Genomic DNA, 12,059 nt, shown 5'->3' with positions numbered 1-12,059 from the left:
CCGCATTCTCCAACTGCAGCCAATTCACCCTGAAACTTCTATTTTCTTTTTCCCTACTGGCACACACAATTGATCCACATCTCTGCCTCTTGACATATCTTGTGTACCACAACCTGCACTCTGTGAACTTTATCTGAGAACACCTTTTTATTTCACAACTAATACGATCTGTAGCCATTGCTTATCTCATTTCAAAGGTGTTTTGCCCAGTTACACTTGAAAATTAAGTGCAAGGCTGTCTCTTCCTCTCTTGAGTTACACATTACACAACCTATTTGACATTGTATGTGCCTCTTCCTTAGCTCATCTTGTGTTAATTAATGCAGACGATCGGTGCAGACTCTCTAACATCCGTGTCAAACCAGATCGGATGGTCTGGATATAAACTAAAAAAAATTATATTACTTGAGGTGATATGAATTCGCAGAAATGGAGAGGAGCAGATCCAAAGTTAAACTAAGAGAACACAATACACACGTGTCCCTGGATATGTTTACAGAGAAGATATTGATGACAAGGGCCTCTCCCCTCCTGGTCCTGGAGATGCAAATTGTGGTGGAGAATGAGATCCGTGTGGGGACTGACCCGTGCGCATTTAAAACGGACTCGCCAAGACGCCAACTGGGGGAGATTCATTCTTGCTCATGAATCATGAATCATGATACACCTTTCCAGGTTGGAGAATTTTCGTCGTTAGTTTATGACTTTATGGCTATAATCAGATCAATGCATGACATTAATCAGATTTGTTTACTGCTTCAGGGCCCAATTTTAGTTTTAAACTACTAGACATATACTTCTATTAATAATACAGATTAATTGTCAAATCACTTGTTTATATAATGTTTACGACAAATAATATTATATATACTACTGGATCAAAAATTAGTTCTCACTAAATAATAGATATTTTGTTACATCAGTTTTTACAATATTAACTATAATAGTTTATACTACCTTAACGTAATTACACGCATTACTTCCAATAGCCGTACAATATTACATAAATTCTTGCTTAATCGTACACACCAATGGTTTAAATAGCGTTTATCGCGAAATAGCGTACGGGTTAAAAAATCGCGCTATGCTCAAATAGCGGCGCTATAGCGCGCTATAGCGGCGCTATTTGGGCATAGCGCCATAGCTTTTTTGGTCGGAAAACGCTATAGCGGCGCTATAGCGCCGCTATTTAAAACACTGGTACACACACATTGGCGCGCGGATGCAGAGAGTTTCAAAGATAAGCAAGTGTTTATTTCTAAATTAAAAAAATAAATAAAAAATAGGTCCAGTGCAATTTTATATTTGTGTTTACTTGATATTTTATATTTGTGTTACTCTTGGAAAGATAAGGTCCATTTCTGAATTTAATTCACATTCTAGCAGAAAAAAATTATGTGTAAAAAAAAAATCAACCCAGACTAATTCGTGAAAAAAAAAGAAAAATACACGATCCAATTCACTATTCGGTTCATAAGAATCATTGATTCGCCATGAGAAAAAGATCTGCTATAGAATCCATATCCTCCCAGGTACCTAACTGATTACAATCTGCTCCCATTAATTAAATTCCAACCGAGTAATTGGAATTATGTGTTTATTTAGATATAGGGGTTCGTTTTGAGATTCATGTCAAGTTAAAGCTGACGACTCGGATCTAATTGTACTCAGACACTGCGTGAGTTTGATGTGAATTATTACAATACAAGTAATAAATCCTAATTGATACTCAATTCGGTTGCAAGTGTACAACCTTGTCAAGTAGTACTTAGGGATCGTCTCCACAGGGACAAGTTGAAATATTAACTCTAACCTAACAATTTAATTTAGTAAAAGAGAATAAAAGGAATTTGTTTGTTTTTAGGATGGTTTGGTTGTGATTAAACTAAAGTCTTTAAAGCAAAATTAGGTTTTTAACAAGAATGAGAAATTAGGGTTTCTTAGGGTTCCTATCCACTAGTGTTATGACTAATTGGTTTATTGAATTTGTTCTTTTAGTTATGAAGGCACAGTTGGGTGTTGTAGGTACAAATAGATATCTCTATATTAATACCATCTTTAAATTAGAATAAACGTCACCTCTCGGTACTTGGCTACCCTAATCTAAAGTCATTAAGTTCTTACTGTCCCAATAAATCTAGAAAACTATCTTTCACCTCTCGGTACTTGGCACAATTCTCTAAACTATTAGGTAAAGCCCGTATAAGACAAGCGTCACCTCTCGGTACTTAGCCTATCAAATACCCTATTCCTTATGGTCTGGACCTAATATTCAATTTCTCAATTGCAAATACCAAATCCTAGGGTTTCATGTGATTTCGATTAAGTCCTCACAATCAATTAAAATAAAGAATAGATCATAATAAAGAACAAGAATATATAAAATAAAACCAACTAAATCATAACAAAAGTTTCAAGTACAACCCTAATCTACCCTAGAAGAGTCCTTAGCCTGTCATGGCTAAGATACAAATCAAATCAAAGAAAAATAGAAGAGTTCCGAATGAAAGAAAACAAATAAAACCGATTGATCAATGATCTCTTCCTCCTTCTTCTCTCTTCTAGCTTTTCCTTGTTTTTCCTTGTTAAAACCCTAGAAATTCTGCCTAAAAAACGTCCCCCAATCTGTTCTACAGGTTCCTATTTATAGCCCCCTCTAAAACTTAGAAATAACCCACCAAAAATAGCAAATTCGGACTCTGAACCGACCTAATTGCGGGCCGCAATGTACTGTAGCAGTTAACAGACTGCGCAGAAAAATTCTGAAGAGGTCCTTGCGGATCGCAATACATTCCTTTTATATTCTCAGGTTGTAGATCTTCTCGTTAGCTTTCCAAAAAGTGGTCACAAGCCTAAATCGGAGTTACGAGTCAAAAGTTATGGCCGTTTTAAGTTCAGACTCTATTTTTGGCTGACTGCTACAGTGCGTTGCGGGCCGCAATAACTGTGCTGTAATGAAGAGGCTCTAACTTGTTTGGTTGCGGACCGCAATAACTCCATTTCGGGCCGCAATAAATGTTAGCAGAAGCTCATTTTTTCGTGCTAACTCACCCGTTTTGCTTCGTTAAGGTCCAAACACTTGATTACCTGTAAAACAAACATAACTAGGGCAGTAACTTAAACTTTTGGACATTTCTAACCTAATTAAACCTAATTTAAACTAATTTAACCAAAACTTGGCCTAATTTACATACCTAACCCTAGATTTAAATAGATACAATTTTGGCTTATCAGAGTTCCAAATACTCCGCTACTCTATCCCAATTCATTAGGAGAAAAAAAAAAGTTGCGTCGCCAGAAAGAAAAAATGTGATTTGCTTGTTGCATCGTCACGTCTCATTTCGTACAAGCCGGCTCCCCCGTATCAGTATTTTATGTTTATTTCTAATCAAAATTCTAAATCCACTTTAGAAGACACATGTAATCAGACGTACAACCTGCATTATGACAAGCATTATCATTTTTTAAATTGGAATAAAGAAGAAGCATTATTTCACAGAAGTTTTGAAACGTTTAGAGGGACTCGTGGCTATATTATATATAAATAAACAAAATGACGTGTAAAGTGTCCCGACTGATATTTTTATTTTTATTTATTTTGTAAAATATTTTAATAAAAATAATTAGGATTCAGATAAAATTTTAAAAATATCTAAAACCGTTTAAAATTTTAATTTCAAACCGTGAAAATTTTTAACGACCCGCATACTTCTGTCAAGAGATAATTAATTTGTTGTACCGGGAATTTTAATGAGTCTGACTAGTATAACATCAGTGTCATTTCAGCTTATATAACACCAACTTCAAAATCTATTGAATCGGTTTCAAACGGTGAATTCAAACAGTTTAAACTGATTTACTACATTAGTTGTGCATTTCACGCAAAATTTATAATTTTTTCAATTTCTCTAGTATCAAGTCAAGCAGTCAAATGTGTGAGTTTTTAAATTGATTTTAATACATTCATTTTTTAACATTTTTTACAGCTTGATTTGATATTAAAAATAATTCTAAAATATAACATATTTGCATGTAAACGCATCACTCATAAGGTAAATCAGATTGAACAGTTTGAAAAAGTCGTTTGAAGTTTATTTAATTAATTTTAAAATTAATATATATGACACCGATGATGTCATACTAGCCGGATTAAATTTTAATTTGCTGTAACGGATATTTTTTAACGAGGCGCGGCCGCACAGGTACCGAGAAGGTGGACACGTTGATATGGGACCAGGGTCAGAAATGATGACACGAGATGTCTGCTTTCCCTTCTGTCGACACGTAGCAACAGATTTGAGATATTCTAAGAGAAACGGAGATCTCCAGTTCTTGACTTGGGAACAAAGTCATGATTTATCAAATAATTTTATTTCAAAATACCAAATATGAAGATACTTTGTCAACGGTGATTGATATTCATGATTCATCTCTCTAGAAAAGGCATTGCAGCAGACAGGCATTGACGACACGTGTGTACGGATTGCATATTATGCGTAGATATAAAATAACGCAATTCTAAACTTAGATTATTAGTTTGGTGATTTGGGCTTTAAACCTCCATGATTGTTCCAAACTATAATAATTTGACAGAAGTATCCCGGGCCTTGAAAAAATTTGACGGTTTGAATATTTTTAAAATTTTGACTGAATTTTAATTATTTTTATTAAAATATTTTATAAAATTGATAAAAATAAAAATGTCGGGACTCGTGGCTGTGTCAAAAGAAACAAAATGACGTGTATGTGTCCCGCTTTTCTTCACTCTTAAATCATCCATGGCTCCAAATTTTTTAAAAATATCTATTTTAAAAATATTTTATTAAAAATAAATAGGGTTCAGCAGGAATTTTAAAAATGTCCAACTTGTGAAAAAAATTCACGGTCAAGCGATCAAAACAATGAACATTTTATAAGCTGTTTTTTTTAATTGTTTTATGTATTGATTTTTCATCATTTTTTTGACCACTTGACCATGTACTAAATAAATTTGAAACTTCAAAATGTTTGCATGTAATGCATCACTCACGAAGTACTTGAATTTTAAATGTTTAGATTCATAGTTTGAAGTCAATCCGATAATTTTTTGAAGATGTGCTCACCAAACCTTTTTAGTGAGCACATCACACTCTAGTTTTACTCATTATATGTATTACCCAATATATAATAGATATTTTGTTACATCAGATTTTACTATATTAATTAACTATAATAGCGTATACCACCTTAATGTAATTTCACCATTACTTCTATAGCCGCACGATACATAAATTCTCACTAAACTCAAGACATATATATATATTGGCAGATGCAAAGAGTTCTAGGAGTAGATAAGTGTCTACTTTTAAATTTAAAAAAAAAAAAATCAAAGTAGATTTAGTGGTATTTTATATTTGTATTTATTTCTGAATGAATAAGACTCATCCATGGATTTAATTCATATCGCAACAGAAGAAATTTACGCTGAAAAGAAAGTCAGCTGAGACTGATTCATGAAAATGAAAGAAAAAAATAAAAGATACAATCTGATCCACTACTGAGCTTATAAGAACCTTTGATTCGCCATGAGAAAAAAAAAAAAAAAAATGCTACAGAATCCGTATCCTTCCAGGTACCTAACCGATTACAATTTGATCCCATTAACTTCTAGGCGAGTGTTTGGAATTATGTGTTTATTTAGATATAGGGGTCCGTTTTGAGATTCATGTCAAGTTAAAGCTGACGACTCGGATCTAATTGTACTTAGACACTGCGTGGGTTCCAAATGATCCGCTACTCTATCCCAATTCATTAGGAGAAAAAAAAAAGTTGCGTCGCCAGAAAGAAAAAAATGTGATTTGCTTGTTGCATCGTCACGTCTCATTTCGTACAAACCGGCTCCCTCGTATCAGTATTTTATGTTTATTTCTGATCAAAATCCTAAATCCACTTTAGAAGACACATGTAATCAGACGTACAACCTGCATTATGACAAGCATTATCATTTTTTAAATTGGAATAAAGAAGCAGCATTGTGAAATTAGAAGTTTTGAAACGTTCAGAGGGACTCGTGGCTATATATAAAGAAACAAAATGACGTGTAAAGTGTCCCGGCCGACATTTTTATTTTTATTCATTGTAAAATATTTTAATAAAAATAATCAGGATTCAGATAAAATTTTAAAAATATCTAAAATCGTTTCGAATTTTAATTTCAAAAAGTGAAATTTTTTCACGGCCCGGATACTTCTATCAAGAGATAATTACTTTGCTGTACCAGGAATTTTAATGAGTCTGGCTAGTATAACATCAGTGTCATTTCAGCTTATATAACACCAACTTCAAAATCTATCAAATCGATTTCAAACGGTGAATTCAAACCGTTTAAACTGATTTACTACATTAGTTGTGCATTTCACGCAAAATTTATAATTTTTTAATTTCTCTAGTATCAAGTCAATTCGTCAAATGTGTAAGTTTTTAAGTTAATTTTAATACATTCATTTTTTAACATTTTTTACAGCTTGATTTAATATTAAAAATAACTCAAAAATATAAAATACTTATATATAAATGCATCAATAATAAAGTAAATCAGTTTAAATAATTTAAATTAATCATTTAAAATTTATTAAATTAATTTTGAAAATAATATTATGACACCGATGTCATACTCGCACTCAATTTTAATTTGCTGTAACGGATATTTTTTAACGAGGCGCGGCCGCACAGGTACCGAGAAGGTGGACACGTTGATATGGGACCGGGGTCAGAAATGATGACACGAGATTGCCTAAGGGATTATCCTCAAAAAAATAAAGACACGAGATGTCTGCTTCTCCCTTCTGTCGACACGTAGCAACAGACTTTGAGATATTCTAAGAGAAACGGAGATCTCCAGTTCTTGACTTGGGGACAAAGTCATGATTTGTCAAATAATTTTATTTCAAAATACCAAATATCATGATACTTTGTCAACGTGATTGAGATCGGAATTGACGACACGTGTGTACGGATTGCATATTGTGTGTAGATATAAAATAACGCAATTCTAAAGTTAGATTATTAGTTTGGTGATTTGGACTTTAAACCTCCATGATTGTCCCAGAGACCCAGACTATAACAATTTGACAGAAGTATCCCGGGCCGTGAAATTTTTTTACGGTTTGAATTAAAATCGAAAATTTTTCACTGTTTGAATATTTTTAAAATTTTCATTGAATTCTAATTATTATTATTAAAATATTTTATAAAATTAGTAAAAATAAAAATGTCGGGACTCGTGGCTATGTCAAAAGAAACAAAATGACGTGTAAAGTGTCCCGCTTTTCTTCACTCTTCCATCATCCATGGCCCCGGTTTTTTTTTAAATATCCATTTTTAAAAATATTTTATTAAAAATAATCAGGATTCAGCTGGAATTTTAAAAATATCCAACCTGTAAAAAAAATTTACAGTCCAGAATTTTAATTCGAACCCGTGGAAAAAATTTACGGTCCGGACATTTTTTTTTTTTTTGCATTTTGCACTATAAATAGGGTTTGGAGAAAGAAAATATCCACCGTTTGGTTTTTTTTTTATAATATATGTATATATAATATAATATATGTATATGTATATATAATAGATGGGCTACGGTGAGCCATGGAGTAAAATGAGTTGGTGCTCCATGGCACTATATTTTTATTTTGACAATCCAAACGACCGATCCGAACCGTTCAACATGTTCTCCATATTGAAATATGCTTGGAGACCAAATTTTACATTTTTTGGAATTTTGTTACTATTTATTCAGCTAGTTTGAAAATCGTTGATCCGATGGTCCAGAAATTTTTATTGTTTTTTACTGTTCATAGCAAAACAACAATTTTCAAAATTGCTTAATAAATAGTAAAAAAATTCCAAAAAATGTAAAATTTAGTCTCCAAGCACATTTCAATATAAAAATCACATCTAACGGTTCGGATCGGTCGTTTGTATTTTCAAAATGGAAATATGGCGTGAAGTACAAATGCGTTTTACTCCATGGCTCACTGTAGCTCATCTCGTATCTATAATATAATATAATATAATATATGTATATATATGTATATATAATATGAGGAGGGATCAAGTTACAACACTTGAAAGTTACAACAAAGTTACAACATCATTTTTTTTCATTTTCAAAGTCCAAATCGTCGATCCAAACCATTAGATATTCAATCTATATTAAAATGTGCTTACAGACCAAATTTTACATTTTTTGAAATTTTTTTGCTATTTATTAAGATGGGTACAAAATTGCTGTTTTTTAATGGTGCAGAATTTTAATAAAAACAGCGATTTTGTACCCATCTTAATAAATAGCAAAAAAATTTCAAAAAATGTAAAATTTGGTCTGCAAGCACATTTTAATATAGATTGAATATCTAACGGTTTGGATCGACGATTTGGACTTTGAAAATGAAAAAAAATGATGTTGTAACTTTGTTGTAACTTTCAAGTGTTGTAACTTGATCCCTCCTCATATAATATATGTATATATATGTATATATAATATATGTATATGTATATATGGAGAGTGACTAATGTGCATTCGTATGCATATGGCCCGATATGCATACGGTCCAAATTTGAAATTTCAAAATTCAAAACATAGATCCGAACCGTTCATCTTGTTCTCCATATTAATATGTGCTTAGAGACCAAATTTTACATTTTTCTGAATTTTTTTACTATTTATTAAGTCACATTGAAAATTGTACATATTAATATGGAGAACAAGATGAACGGTTCAAATCGACTTTTTGGATTTTGAAATTTCAAATTTGGACCGGTAGTACTTCGGCCCATATGCTACCGAATGCACATTAGTCACTCTCCATATATATACATACATATACATATACATATATTATATTATACATACATATACATATATTATATTATATTATATATACATATAGAGATGAGCTATGGTGCATTGAAATTCATGGAGAGGTTTGTGCATTGGACCATAAATCTAAAATTCAAAATTCAAATGGCCGATCCAAACCGTTCATCTTGTTTTCCATATTAATATGTGCTTGGAGACCAAATTTTACATTTTTCTGAATTTTTTACTATTTATTAAGTATTTTACAAAATTGTTGATCCAACGGTGGCTGCAATTTTATATTATACATATATTATAAAAAAAATTGAGTTTATAAAAAAAAAAAAACTCAAACCGTGGATATTTTCTTTCTCCAAACTCTATTTATAGTGCAAAATGCACAAAAAAAATGTCCGGACTGTTAATTTTTTTAATAAGTTGGGCATTTTTAAAATTCTAGCTGAACCCTGATTATTTTTAATAAAATATTTTACAAAATGGGTATTTTTAAAAAACTCTGTCCATGGCCCATGCATGGGATCGAGATATATTTCTTCTTTTATATTTTAATAATCAATCAAATTAATACGGGATATTAAAATTGATATTTTAATTATTATAAGAATTTTAATTTAGCTTTTTCATCAAGCTTTCAATAACGACTGATCGAGTTAAGATATTGTACAAACATTTACATTGCGACCAAAATTCAAATTGCTCAAGGTGTTACTAGCTACTTTTTTTAGTTTTTTTAATATTATCCTGTTTGATATGCAAACAATTATAATTTCTTGTTAATTTTTTGGTCCATTTTTAAAAAAATTCAAAAAAAAATCGGAAAAATTATAAAAAAAAAATCTAAAAATACTAAAATTTGTTTTTTTTTTTATGAAAAAAAACAGTAAAATTTTTTATCCTACAAAATTTTGATACACAAATACGTATTGAGCGATTTGAATCAACCGTAGTACGACTTGAGATAAATATATTCTAAATTATTTATATATCGGTCCAACTATAAATGTACAATAATAGCCTAACTTAGACTAATCAACCAAAACTAATAAATTTCCAATTCGTGAACGAATGCCGATGAAATTTAATTAGGATTTTTTAAGTGGAATGTTTTAGAAAATTATTGGAATATATGATAACCCAAATAATGTTTATTGTGCAAAAGTTGGCGTATTAATCCTGAAATAATAGATCATGTACTTTCTTTTTCATGGAGTTGAAACGAGACTGACACTTTGGTTCATGAAAACTAAAAGTATTCACTTGCATTTATAAATCTAATAGAGCAGGGTTCAAATGTCTCAATTTTTTGTGCATCTATTTTTAAAAGCATTAATAAATCAAAATTTAAATTACAAACGTCAAAATAAAACCATTAAAAGTGATATATGTTATTTTATCTATGTGCTCATAAAAAATATCACATTTCGATTTTATTTTTATGTGAATCAATCATTTGAAAAATCAACATCTAGAAATTATTCACATTAATACGTTTTTACAAACTCTTGATGACAACCAAAACAAAGTTGAAATGTCCTAATTTTTTACACGTGCATAGATAAAATGATATAGATCATATTCGACGATTTTATTTTAACTTTTAAATTTTAAATTTTGAGTTATTAAAGTTTTTAAAAATAAAAATATTATGGAGACACAAAAAATAAAGACATTTGAACCCTCCTCAATCTAATATTATAATAATAATATCTTGTTGTACTTCTTTATTATTCAACTTATTTTTTCTAAATAATTTAATATAATTTGTAAATTCTGAAGCTTATTTGAGAATATACGCATATATATAGTATTTGCAAATCCAACCACAACATGTCACTTGCAAACTATAATTTTGCCAACTACGTACATTTTAAACATTATGTACATCTTTATCTATAAGTATAAACTCTCTGGATGGTTCACACTAGTTAATTTTTTTTTTAAGGTTAGCGGTTTTAATGATCACTAATAATTTGATTAATAAAAAACATAATTACAACGAGTCAAGTGACTCTAATTTCTAAATCTATTAATTCCTTTATTCTCACGAAATCCTCTAAATTACTCAAAATTACTCTAGTCGCCCTTAATCACTCTTTAAATTCTTATATCTACTTTTTAACTAGATCTACTCTTTTAATCTTACCTATATACACTCATAATCGCTCCAATACCTTAATCTTCATCTCGCTCCACGACCGAATCCGCTCTTCTGACCGCTATCGCACTCCGACGACAAGATCTACTCACCGTCGCACTCCAATCAAGATGATTACTCTACATTCCGAACTCTGACGATACCACGCTCTCGACTCCGATCGGCTCCGCTCGGTTCCCTCCTCTCTCTCAAGATTCTCTCCGCTCAAAGAAACCGAGCAAAAGAGAGAGAAGGGCATGATGTATCGGAGATGAGATCTACAAGTAGTAAAAAGGACAGAAGAATATAGAGTGTGAGTTGGAGAGAAAGAGAGAGGGAATGGTTCAAACTAGTTCAAATTTATACGGATTTATAATTAATACTGTAGTTGATACAGTAGAGTTCATATGTACTTAAAGCGACAGAATTGGAGAAATGAACCTGGAAAGAATTTTATTGAAACGAGCCAAATCATCTTTCACTCATAAAGAGAGGCCATGATACTAAAGAAATCAATCACGGCACGTTAATTGACTTAATTATGTGAACTATTTGTGTGATATGACTATTTTTCATTATTTTAGTCACATTTTAGTCACATCACGTCATGTAAATTTATTCGGTCACATACATGTTATGTGATTAATTTTTTGAACATTATTACTTATTAATTTATTTTGTAACAGTTTTTTTTTATTTTTTGATACATTTTGTTATTATTTTATTTAAACTAATGTAAACTTAAAAACAATAATTAAACACAATCAGTAATGTCATGTGACGTAAAAATAAAATTTAGTCAATGTCAAGTCACGGATAGTTAGTTACGTTACATTTTTCTTCTCTATATGATACTATGTATATATAGTGTATATTAGTTCATACTTTGAATTAAATATCTCAGTTTACAAAACTTATTCAATCTGAACCGTTTAACAAAAATCATTATATAAATATATTTATAGATCAAATTTTATATATTTTAGAAAAATTTAGTACTTTTGAAAATAGATAGAAAATCATTTGATTTAAAGATTTTAGACTATTCAAAAGTAATAATTTTGTACA

The sequence above is a fragment of the Carex rostrata genome, chromosome 2, assembly GCF_964058835.1.
Source record: "Carex rostrata chromosome 2, lpCarRost1.2, whole genome shotgun sequence".
Lineage (NCBI taxonomy): Eukaryota > Viridiplantae > Streptophyta > Magnoliopsida > Poales > Cyperaceae > Carex > Carex rostrata.
This window is presented reverse-complemented; position numbering follows the sequence as displayed.